The sequence below is a fragment of the Aythya marila genome (assembly GCF_965140915.1).
Source record: "Aythya marila genome assembly, chromosome: 3".
Lineage (NCBI taxonomy): Eukaryota > Metazoa > Chordata > Aves > Anseriformes > Anatidae > Aythya > Aythya marila.
In genome coordinates, this window is record NC_139044.1 from 67,339,044 (window position 1) to 67,351,499 (window position 12,456).

The window sequence follows — 12,456 nt, forward strand, 5'->3', positions numbered from 1 at the left end:
TCAGCACTGGCCCAGATATATTCACATTCTTATATTTTGGGAAAGCATAAGTAGGGAAGAGTTTCTATCCATGTATTGCCCTTGGGTGACTTGAGGACTTCAGGCCCCTTGAAGTCTGCAGAGTGCTGCTGGGATAACTTCTACTTGTTTTCATGCTAACCTTCACCGATTTCACAGACATTGGTTTGCTAAATCCAATATCAATCCAGTTTCTTGCAAAAGGGTACAAACAATTCCTTGTTCTTTCTCTTCTGGCAGACTGCTAGCATTAGTCTGTACACAAAATATTCTGGTTACTTTTGAGAACTCCTTGTTCTGTAGTTGATGTGATGAGGCACTGGGCTGACTTCCCCATTTTGTTGTGCTGATATATATCAAGTGATCTACTAGGACACTTGTTGGGACCTTGTCCCAGCACCACAGCTAAAGATAATCTCTAGAACAGGTACTATTGCAAGCACTACTTAGTGCTTTTGATTGGATACTTATTGTCATCTTTTGTTGTTTTAAATAGAGATATGTCATTTGAATGTTCAATTTATCAACATCTGCTATGACAATTGCTAACCGAGGGCTGTTTTATAATAACAGGAATTTTAATCCTCAATATGTTTCCCTTGAATTGAAAAACCTATTCATGGTTCTCACTTTAGTGCAAGAACAAATACATTTATCTGAGGAAAAAATGTATATATATATATTCTTAGTGCTTGGCAACAATTACAGTCACAATCTGATCTTGGATTTACTAAATATTAAGATGAAAACAATCATAGTAATGCACGTATCTTTACTTATAAAGTAGTCCACATGCACCTGTGCTTAACCAATAGCTTTTTATCACTGACTTTAATTGTATCAGATCAATTTTCTGAGAACCCTGGTCATTCTTTCTTCACTTGAGCTATCATAAAACTGCTATACTTTCCTGCATCTGTTCTTGTGCTTTGTGTAATCAGTTCCCACATTTTTATTAAGATTCTGCAAAATCAGAATAGCTTTAGATATTCATTCTATATGGTAGCGTCTCACTGGTGGTAGAATATATAAAATATCTATATTCTATAATCAAGAAAAAATCCAATGTGAAATACATCCTCCACCATTATAATAAATTTTGATTTGAAAGTGTGATACAAAATTTGTGTAGTCATATTTTAATTTAAGCCCTTTATAGTTTTGGCTTTGTACAAACAATCTGAAGAGAACTAATATGGAGAAGTGGAGAAAATGAAAATCTTTTTTTGTTAAGTTTCACTCCTCATTTCCGTGCATTTAATGCTATTCTGGGTAATAAAGAGCTGAAAACTGAAACTGTATTAAAAAAAAAAAAAAAGACTAAAAAGGTATTGCTCTGATCATAAACAAATAAAATTACATAGTATATAGTACAGAAACCACAGCTGTCAACACAAAATAATGAAAATCTGCAACAGATATTAAATATTGGCTCCTTAAAACAGTAAACCATTCATTCATTTGGAAGAGCTAATGTGGTGATTAAATATGAAAAGATCCTTCACATATTGTTAAGGTATCATATTAACACAGATATTTGGGAATCTTAAAATACATTTGCACTTCTCAAGCATTCCTTCCTTCTGTGAGAGATTATTTCCGATATTTTACCATTACCTGCATGAACATGTATAATAGAAAAGGCAAAGTCTCCTAAAGTTCAGAGTGATCTGTTAGAAGAACAGATTTAAATGTAGTCAATGAATTAAAAGTCTGTTTAAAATATGGTTAATGTTATATAGGATTTCTTACATTCCCAAGGGGAAAAAAGAAAAAAAAAAGTGTTATTGAAAATACAGCTGCATACAGTTTTCTACCTTTGCCAGAGTTTCCAAGGGTTCGCCAAACTGGAAATTCAAGATCTGTCATGCAGACATGATTGATTACTGTTATTTTCATTTATTTATTTATTTATTTATCCGAATGGTGCTATTGAGTCTTATGGACTATTTAATCCAAAACATACTCACAAATTTACATTCACTGCAATAACAACATTCTTAAACTGGCATTTCCAGAGATCCAATGCACACGTAGGATCAAATTCAATCAGGATGTAGAATGCCTCAAAATGTGTCCCATTTAAATTCCTCTGTTTACACAAAGGCTGAATTTGATCTTCTGTAGCAAACAACTAAATAATTCAGTCCAGTGGCAGTCTTACTTCACATGACTTGTACATCTGTCTTGATTGTGAATATAGATGTTTTCCCAGGAATGGGGCTTTGCTTTGATGAAATGTGTCTGGAAAAACAATTTTTAATACATTCACTAAATAATACGTTGTTTGTCATTCAACCCACATGTTTTTCAATCTCTATAGAACCTCTTTGTTTTAAATTCAGATGACTAAATAATTCAGTCCGGTGGAACCAGGACTATTTCACTTTGAAATTACAGCTGCTTGGTGCAGGAGAAGAGTGTCTTGTCCTCTCCTCATGGTGATGGGGCGGATCTCTCTCTGATGGATGGCATTTGAAAAGCAAACAAAAGGGATAGATGGATACTTTGGGAGTCTTACAACTCCACTTTTGAAAAATACTATAGAACTTTGTTTGGCCACACACTGTAGAATTGTTTAAGCTCCATTACATCATGCTATGTTGTTCACATCATTGTGAAATGAAGTGATCACAATGTAATTGGAGCAGCTAATACATTTCAAAACACTTGACAAAAGAGGAAGTGTAATGGAAAATCAAATGGATATATATGGATAGCAGAAACAATCAGAACAAATTTTGAACAAAATTATTGTTGTTTGCTATCCCTTTCTTAAATGTAGTGGCTTTGTAATAGCAGCTTGGTTTGTATTCATGATGGTTTGGATCTTCTCTGTTTTAGTTTTTCAGAAAACTTATAAAAAACAATAGTTGGTTACCATGGTGATATCAAATGTAAGTAGATTATCTGTAGTTATGAATTTGAAAACTTTATTTACCATTTCTTTTCATTTAATTGTTTGCAATTGTTTCTAATCGAGTGGGATAATAAAGCTCGTATCAATAGAAGTTTTTCATCCCCATTTCAGTCCTAGAATCTTCTCAACTCTTATCCTCCAGATCATTTAGGTCAAATGCAACTGCTCCTCACATGTTACAGAATCTTATATCTCTTCTAATCTTAATGTAAGTGGCATACATATGATGGCATTTATTTTGATGGATGGCATCCTCAGGGATGTAGACAAGGATGAAATGTCAGTGCTAATATTTTTTGAGTCTGCTGGGGATCTCTGAAACTTCCATGCAAAAGAATCTACTGAAATGTTGGTGTTAGTTAGCACAAGTGTCTAGAGTTAGGTAGAGTAAAATCACTCACTGTTAGCCAATAAAACTTGCTGGAGCATAAGAATCTCTTCTTTCCACACTGAATGTTTCTAACTTTAAGGTTAATTCTGTCTTCTCGCTGATTGAACATGTACCTGAGGCCACTGGGAGAGCTTTAATGATCAAAGCGTAAAAAAAAGAGTAAGGTGACCAGTCAATGATTTGACAGCTGGAGAATGTACTTTGTAAATCAGAATTACAGATACTCTGATTTTCTTTTCTAGCCTTTTTAATAATTGCTGAAGCTATGCATAGATGCATGAATGAATATTGCAAGGGAAAACTAACACAATGATGATGAAATGCCTACTATATGTTTTCAAGCAAGTCCTCCACATAGTAACAAATAGAGCCAAGTCAAAAAGTGGATGATGTTTTTTTTTTTTTTTTTTTTTTTTTTTTTTTTAATATTTTAATTAATTAATTTACTAAATTTCAAATTCGGTAATGCTGGAGCTAAGTAAGCACATCTATGTTTGTTGCCTGCTTTGGTGATACATCATTAAGAAAAACTTTACTCATGTACAAATCATGATGGCAAGTTATGCTTAGTGGAATTATTTATGGGTGCTCCTCATATTAACAAGGGACTCAGACTCATATGAATGTTTTCACAAGGTTATTTTTTTACCCTCCTTAACTCCAGTCCTAGAAGTAGTCCCATTTTTGGATTCCTCTTTTGCACCTGTAGCTACTTCATAGGAGTGGAGTGCCATCACGATGAAATTCTATGTCTTGTCCATTGTAAGAGCAATCTCTGTAACACAGATGATTTACACAGATTTACTTGTATTGGTGCCATAATATACTTTCAAGATACGCATTTCTACTGCATCACATATATAGCATTTTATTGCATGGTGTGAACATGGATATGTATCATTCTTCCATTAAGCTTACCACCAAGCTTTCAGGTTTGTCATCTGCCCTATAGCCCTTGTTCACTTTGATTCACCAAGCTACAATCCAAGACTCTCTTTGTTTTTTTCTCAAATGCCTTTTTCTGTTTGACTTACTGAGAACATTTTCTCTTAGGAATGCATTCATTCTGAACATCTTTTGTGATTGCTTTGTGTATGCTTTCCTCTTTCTTCTCCGAGCCTGCAGGTTAGGCTACAGATCTTTCTTTGCACATAGAGTTTACTCCATTCCCCACATTCTTGGATTTGGGCACAGAAATCTGAAATATCTTCTACTTGTCTAAAACAAATGTCTTACATTTGACTCAGGGGGGCATTATACATTTATGTTGCTGTATAAAGCTTCATCTTGCAATAAGCTAATATTATATTACTGCTAGGTCAGTTTTATGGATCTTACGTTAGATGAATTTTTTCTTGTAGCTTTGTACCAGTGTATTGGATTTACGTGGCACCATTCTGGTAGCAGGGGGGCTGCAGGGATGGCCTCTGTGAGCAGAGCCCAGCAGCAGCCCCATGTCAGAGCAGAGCCATCTCCAGTCGGCTCCAAAAGGGACCTGCCAAAGGCCAGAGCTGAGCCATTGAGAGATGCTAGGTGGGCCTCTGGGAGAACAGATTTAAGGAAGCAAAACAAAACCTGTTGTGAAGCTCAGAGACAGGAGTGAAAAAATGTGAGAGAATGAATCCTGCAGACAGCAAGGTCAGTGCAGAAGGAGGGCAAGAGGTGCTCCAGACACTGGAACAGAAGTTTGCCTGTGGGCTGTGGAGAGGCCCCTGGTGGAGCAGGCTGTCCCCCTGTAGCCCATAGGTCCCACGTGGCGCAGATCTCTACGCTGCTGCCCAGGTGGATGTAGCCTGGAGGAGGCTGTGGCCCATGGAATCCCCTGCAGAGGCAGTTTTTGATCTGGAGCTGCAGCCTGGAGCAGAAGGTGGGAGCTGCTGCCTGTGGGGGACCCATGTTGGAGCAGTCTATTCCTGAAGGATGGTGGACCCAGTGGTACGGACCCATATTAGAGCTGTTCTTGAAGAGCTGCTGCCTGTGGGAAGCCAATGCAGGATCAGCTCAGGAAGGACGGCATCCTGGGGGAGGGACCCCACGTAGAGCAGGGGAAGAGTGTGAGGAGGAAGGAGCGGCAGAGTCAAAAGCACTTTGGACTGAACTTAACCCCCATTCCCTGTTCCCCTGCGTCACTCATGGCAGGGATAAGGTAGAAGTGAGAGCCTGGGAAGATGAAGGTTAGGGGGAAAGAGTTTTTAGTTTGAAGTTCTCACTGCTCTAGTCTGTTATTAATTGGCAATAAATTGAATTAATCTTCCCAAGTTAAGTCTATTTTGCCTTTGATGGTAATTGGTGTGTAATACCCCTGTCTTTATCTCAATTCATGGTTTGCTTTTTCTTTTCATCATATTTTCTACCCATCCTGCTGAGGAGGGGGAGTGAGAGAGCAGCTTGGTGGGCACCCTGTTGTCAGCCAAGGTCAACCCTACAAAATTATATTGCAGACATAGATTTCTGAAAATACAAAGAACATAATATGCAATAATATATATTTCTTATGGTCCTGTAGCCACTGACACCTTTAGTTTCTTCCACCCCACTTTATTTCCCATTTCCTCTCTAATATTCCATTGGACCTCTCTTTTCGTGTTATTCACCATGCAATCTACGAAATGGTATAAATAATTCTATTTTGGGTTTCGTCTGCAGTTCATCACCGCAGATTTTTCAGTGGAATCTTGGAAAGCTCAATATAAAGGACATTTGTAAAAGGAATATCAGCAAGTAGCAAACTGACTGAAGTTAGCAGAATAAAACTCAAGTGTCACATCAGTATTTAATGTTGTTTCATTGCAACAAATTTGTCAGTGCTATCAGTTTCAGCCTTATCAGTGACTCAAACTAACTGTGATGGATGTGTATTTCCATATTATGATTTTTTCATGCTTCAGGGTGACACCTTGGCTTAATTATTCCAATACATGTTGCTGACAGAGCAAATTTTGCAAAGCAGCAACTAGAGAGTTCCCCAGTCTGTATTATCCACTATTTTGAAACTTTTCTTCCAAATGTTTCTCTGTAGGCAAGCTAAGTTGTAGCCAGAATCTTCCAGAACTATTTATTTGTGAAAGACTGTAAATATATAGACGGCAAAAATGTAAGTGTTAAAAACATATTTAAAAAAAAAGAAAATGTACCATACAATATTTGTCAAGGTCAGAAAATAAATAATGTATTTATGTCTCTGCAATATGTTTTCATGTCTGACTTTCAGAAAATTAATGTCCTCTGCTTGTTACTATTCTATAATTAACCAGTATGTAAGCAAGTGCTGTGCAAATAATAGACATTTTTTACAAACTGGACCATCAACACTAAAACTTTGGATAAGAACAGGAAACATAAAGTAGCTGAATTGCCAAGCTAAATGAATTTGTTTCTTTGCTAAATAACTATCTTATGTCAAGGGTGAGTAATTCACATAGATCCTTTGTTGCTTAGTTTGCTATTTAATACATTGCTAACCTATGTTTTTTTCCTAACTCGCAACAGTATTTGTGGATAAATACATTTAAAAAGTATGACTTAGGAAGTTGTCTTGCAAGTGCCCGAGAGTAGTCTTTTCTAATGTGTGGGTAGATGGGGGTGACAATATAATCAAAGGAGACAGAAGGAAAGGACAGCTGTTACAGAAAAAAAAACAAAAAACACAGAGATGACACTTGTACTGCTCCTTCATCTTTGGTGACAGAATGTGGAAATAGAGTTTCCATGAAATGGGAATCTTAGAGTTTCCTACCTCTGGAAACTCAAAAGTTTAGGGATGACTCCTAGTTTTTGTGTCAAAGATGATTTCTTCCAATGACCTCTGGCTTAAATATTATGTATCTGGTCTCAGTCTCATGAACACTTACTGGAAATGTTTGGGAGAGACCATGCTGAGTTCCTGGCATTAAGATTTTAAGCACCACGTGCAAAAATTTGCTTTGTCTGGGGGAGATACTAATGTGGGATGAAGAGAGAAAAGACACAAGTCTGAAAACAATTTCAGGCAACTCTTTCAGGCAATGAGCTTAAAAACAAATCAACATCCCCTCACTAAAAACAGGCAAAAGAGGATACATATGCTAACAAAAACTGCCTTTTCTCCCTGGCTGTTAAGCAGAGAGGTTATAAATTCTTTACAGAGAATTCATCTGGTGGGAGGCTGAGGACCATTGTGATTTAAACTAGTCACTGGTGTGAGACTGAAGACAGAGGGAGAAAGTCAGTAGGAGGATGATTAAATACAAAGTTGTTTTTTTTCTGAAGGTGTCATGACAGTGCTTTCTTCTGTTGAAGAGACTTTCAGGCATGTTTAGGAACAGTTAACAGAATAAGTATTAAGTATCATGATCTTATTTATAGATCTTTCTTCACCCTAGGGAAGGAAGCTTCCTGGGAGAATCCCTTGTAAGTAACATGAGTAACATGGCTTTACCCACTAAAACCTAAAGCTTTTTTCCAGGTCAAAATATTTGTCCATCTACAAATATGTGTTGTGAGGAACTAAATAATACATTTAAGTGGTAATGAAGATCAATCTGTCTTCCAAATGCCTGCTTCTTTATGGTTACCTCTGAAATGTTTTGCTTACCTTTGTTAGATGTCCTGGATTAAAACAGTATCAGAAAATTTGAAAGTAATTATAACCGGACACTATTGAGGAATCATGTTTGCATTGTACAAAGGTGGCTGGAGGAGGGTAGTGTGAAGATGGAGAATTGCTGTCATGGTAAAGTGGGTTAAGAGGAAGGCAGAGCTGGTTCCAGCTCTACTGTGAAATGTTGGCATATGATATGTGCACTAAATAGGAAATGAGAAGCTTTGTTTCATCAAAAAAGCAGACATACTCATCTGTGAAAGGCAGTATGTGAGAAACTGCTATCCGTATCTAGTAGAACCTAGAGAAAATGAAATTTTAAATTTTACAATGAGTAGTCATCCAAATATTGAAAATCTAAAAAGTAACTGTTCTCCATGAGCTGTTTGTATGGCCTCCCAGGAGTTCTATTTCTCCATCCGGTCAAGTCAAGAGCCAAATTCTGACTGACTTTACTGGGAGCAAAATTAGGCTTCTATTGAATTTTTGGAACAATGTTAACATTGCTGTCAGCAATATTATGAGTTCTACCATCATGCTTTCCCCTGACAGCTGCCTGTTTCAAGGTATAAATGAACTAAGACACAAGGCACACTTGAGGAAATTTTTACATCTGCCTGTCTTGGCAGCCAAGAGAGATGTTGTAAAATACTGGAAGCCTGACAAACCCTGCAGCTTTCAAAAGTTGCAATTGCAAATGTTTTCAGTTTAGCCTCATTAAAATAGGAAGAATAGTAAAGGGGAGGCCGGAATTGAAATTTCTTTTTGATCCAAAACTGTGCAAAAAGACAGAACAGATACCTCCTCAGAAAACCTATAAAATGCTTAATGTAGAGATTTTATCTCTACTTACACAGTGAAACTAAGGGCAAAAAGAGATTAAATGATCTATTTGTTGCTTGGTAAAAGTGTTCTTTCTTTTAAACGATAGTTTAAATGTGTGAAAATTTATTTTCCACTTTGCAATCATTTTACAATTGATATTTTACTATTACTCCATAATTTCTAGTATTCTGAGCCTTTATTAGTTATATCTGATTCTTATGTTTTGTATGCAGACATAATAATTCTGTGTCCTGTATTGTTTGAATAATATGTAGCAGATGTCTGTTCTGTTTTTGCTGTTGTACAAATCAATGTATTTTCTTAAAAGGAGAAAAAAAGGTCATTTTTGATGCTGTAGACAAACTGAGTTTGTGTAGTCTGAAATACAAATGAAACAAAACAAAACTACCAACACCACAAGCCCATTTCCCCCGAATGATCAGAAAAGACAATTAAAAAATGCTTTAAATATTTAACTTGCACTAATTTACAGCTCACGTTAACAATTTGTTCCAGACTTTCCAAAGGTAATGCATTCTCAACCACAAACAAGAATAAGCTATTGTTAAATTGGACTGAACTTTTGTTTTGTTCTCATCAGTGTTACCAACTGCATGTCATTAACATGCAAGGTGCTGTTACCAGTGAATAAGAGCTGTTTCTTAAATATTGCTTTAAGGCCTAACAACACAAAGATACCAAGTACTTCCTGTAAAATTACAAACTTCACCTTTTTGGGATTTGCAGTGAACAGGAATTGAGAGCATTAATTATCTCACAGGATGTACTGAACAGCTCTCAGGTCATGGGATAAAGCTTTTCCAAAATCTCTACTGCTACAGACTGTACAATGGCTGAAACATTGTAGCATTTTCTTACCAATATGATTTTCTGTTTCCATGGTAGCAGACAGTTTGGAAAAAAATCAAGTGTGTGTGTGATTTTTTTTTTTTTCTTAGCAAAAGGAGTAATGAGAGCAGTGGGATTAAATTGCAGCATCACTGCTCTGTTTATTATAAAAAGCTGTGTTATTTGGCTATTCCTGTCAAGAAGATCAAAAATGATTGAGATAGATAGATATCCTGTAGAAAAGAAGTAGAGATGAAGATATGAAGCACCTTGCCCAACATCTTTCAGTGTCAGTGTCTCATGGGCCATTACTATTGTTTATCTACTTCTTATTGTTCTATTTTTTGTTTGCTTTATAATGCTGGTTTTCTTAAAGTGTGATACCTACAAACATAGTACAATGTACATATTAAATTTAATGGTGATCTTCTCCACAGTTTAGTTTATCCAATTCTCTTTCCTCTCCATATTTCATACTGAACATGATTTTGGAAGACAGCAATGCACAATGCAAATTAGTTGCTGCTGTTTAAATTTCTATATGAAAAAGTTACAGTAGTATCTAGTTACAATAGTTAGAGTAGTACAGAGACTGAACTGTTAGATATAATACCCTAAGATCAGTTGAAATTAAAGAAAGAAGGTGAAATTCTGAGTTTTTGTAGCTACATCTACCACAGTAGCTAACTATATGGATTTATGATGCATTTTTGTTAATGGACTTACACCCTGCTCCATCTCAAAGTGTGCATGTAGACTGTCTTGTGGAACAGAAAAGAAAGGATTCAGATGGAATATTGTGCACAGGTATCATAACAGACCATATCTAAATACTGAGGATATGAGCACTCAGCAAGGAAGTAGGCTAATGTAGAGGTAATGTAAGATTACGGAGCCAACTAATGATATAATACAAAAAAAGTAAGCATTCATTCTTGTCTTCACTTCTCTTACATATGTTAATTTTCTTGGCATATTGCTTTTCTGATTGGCATCTCAGAAATGGCTCATAATCAATTTAAAAAGAAAGACAACCACAACAAAAATGTCAACATGTGAAATTCTACAGCTGCAGCCACATGCATTTTTACTTCAGGGAAGTCAAGGAGGGGAATGAGTTGAGGCATCATAGGAGATGCTAATAAAGAATTGACAGAAACCACTGATGGAGTACTTCAGCACTTCAATGTGCGTCTCTGACATTTCAGATGGCTATTATCCATAAGGTTTAAATATAGGACATAATTTTGCAAGAAAAAATGACTCAGTATGGTAGTGTATTTGTTGAATGAGTATTTTCAGAAATACCATGATACCAGTACAGTGGGATTTGCATATTACTAGAGCTAGTGGTCGCAAAAGTATGTGGCATGGAGTCTCTTAAAATTAAGAAGACCAATGTCATATCTCTGCTTTTCAAAGTTCTATTTCTATCTTTGCCCAAACCAACTATGATCTGTTGCTGTTTAGGTATATTTCAATTTCATTCTTTTTATCAAGCTTCTTCAGACCAATGAATACAAGCTAGAGGAGGTCCAGGAATACTGAGAGCTCTGACATGAAACACTCACTGATTCTGTAGTTAATATGGTAATTTTTTAGACTAGGGTTGATTTTTTTCCCTGTATCTTACAAAACTGGACAGTGCATCATTTCTTACATGCCTCAGAACTACTCTAATGATTTAGTTATTAATGATTCTGGAATAAGTGATGTTCTATTTTAAAAAGGTCTTCTTATATTGTACAAAACAATAAGTTTCAATCTTCCAATCTATGGGGAAGCTGCTCCTTCTCTACTCCAACTACCAGTACATCTGCATGTTTAAGATCAGAATACAATACTCATTTTGATTTATCACAGAATTGTCTAGGTTGGAAGAGATCTCAAGATCATCAAGTCCAACCTCTGACCTAACACTAACAAGTCCTCCACTAAACCATATTGCTAAGTTCAACATCTAAACGTCTTTTAAAGACCTCCAGGGATGGTGACTCCACCACTTCCCTGGGCAGCCCATTCCAATGCCTCACAACCCTCTCAGTAAAGAAGTTCTTCCTAATATCCAACCTAACACACCCCTGGTGCAACTTTAGCCCATTCCCGCTCATCCTGTCACTAGGCACATGGGAGAACAGACCAACCCCCACCTCGCTACAGGCTCCTTTGAGGTACCCATAGAGAGCGATAAGGTCGCCCCTGAGCCTCCTTTTCTCCAGGCTGAACAAACCCAGCTCCCTCAGCCGCTCCTTGTAGGACTTGTTCTCCAGACCCCTCACCAGCTTCTTCGCCCTTCTCTGGACTCGCTCAAGCACCTCCATGTCCTTCTTGGAGCGAGGGGCCCAAAACTGAACACAGGATTCGAGGTGTGGCCTCACCAGAGCCGAGTACAGGGGGACAATCACTTCCCTAGACCTGCTGGTCACACTGCTTCTTATACAAGCCAGGATGCCGTTGGCCTTCTTGGCCACCTGAGCACACTGCTGGCTCATATTCAGCTGACTATCCACCAATGCTCCCAGGTCTTTCTCTGCCTGGCAGCTCTCCAACCACTCATCTCCCAGCCTGTAGCTCTGCTTGGGGTAATTGCGCCCCAGGTGCAGGACCCGGCACTTGGCCTTGTTGAACTTCATACAGTTGACCTCAGCCCATCGGTCCAGCCTATCCAGATCCTCCTGCAGAGCCTTCCTACCCTCGAGCAGATCGACACATGCACCTAACTTGGTGTCATCTGCGAACTTACTGAGGGTGTACTTGATCCCCTCATCCAGCTCATCGATAAAAATATTAAAGAGGACCGGCCCCAGTACCAAGCCCTGGGGAGCACCATTATTGACCAGCCTCCAACTGGATTTGACTCCATTCACCACGACT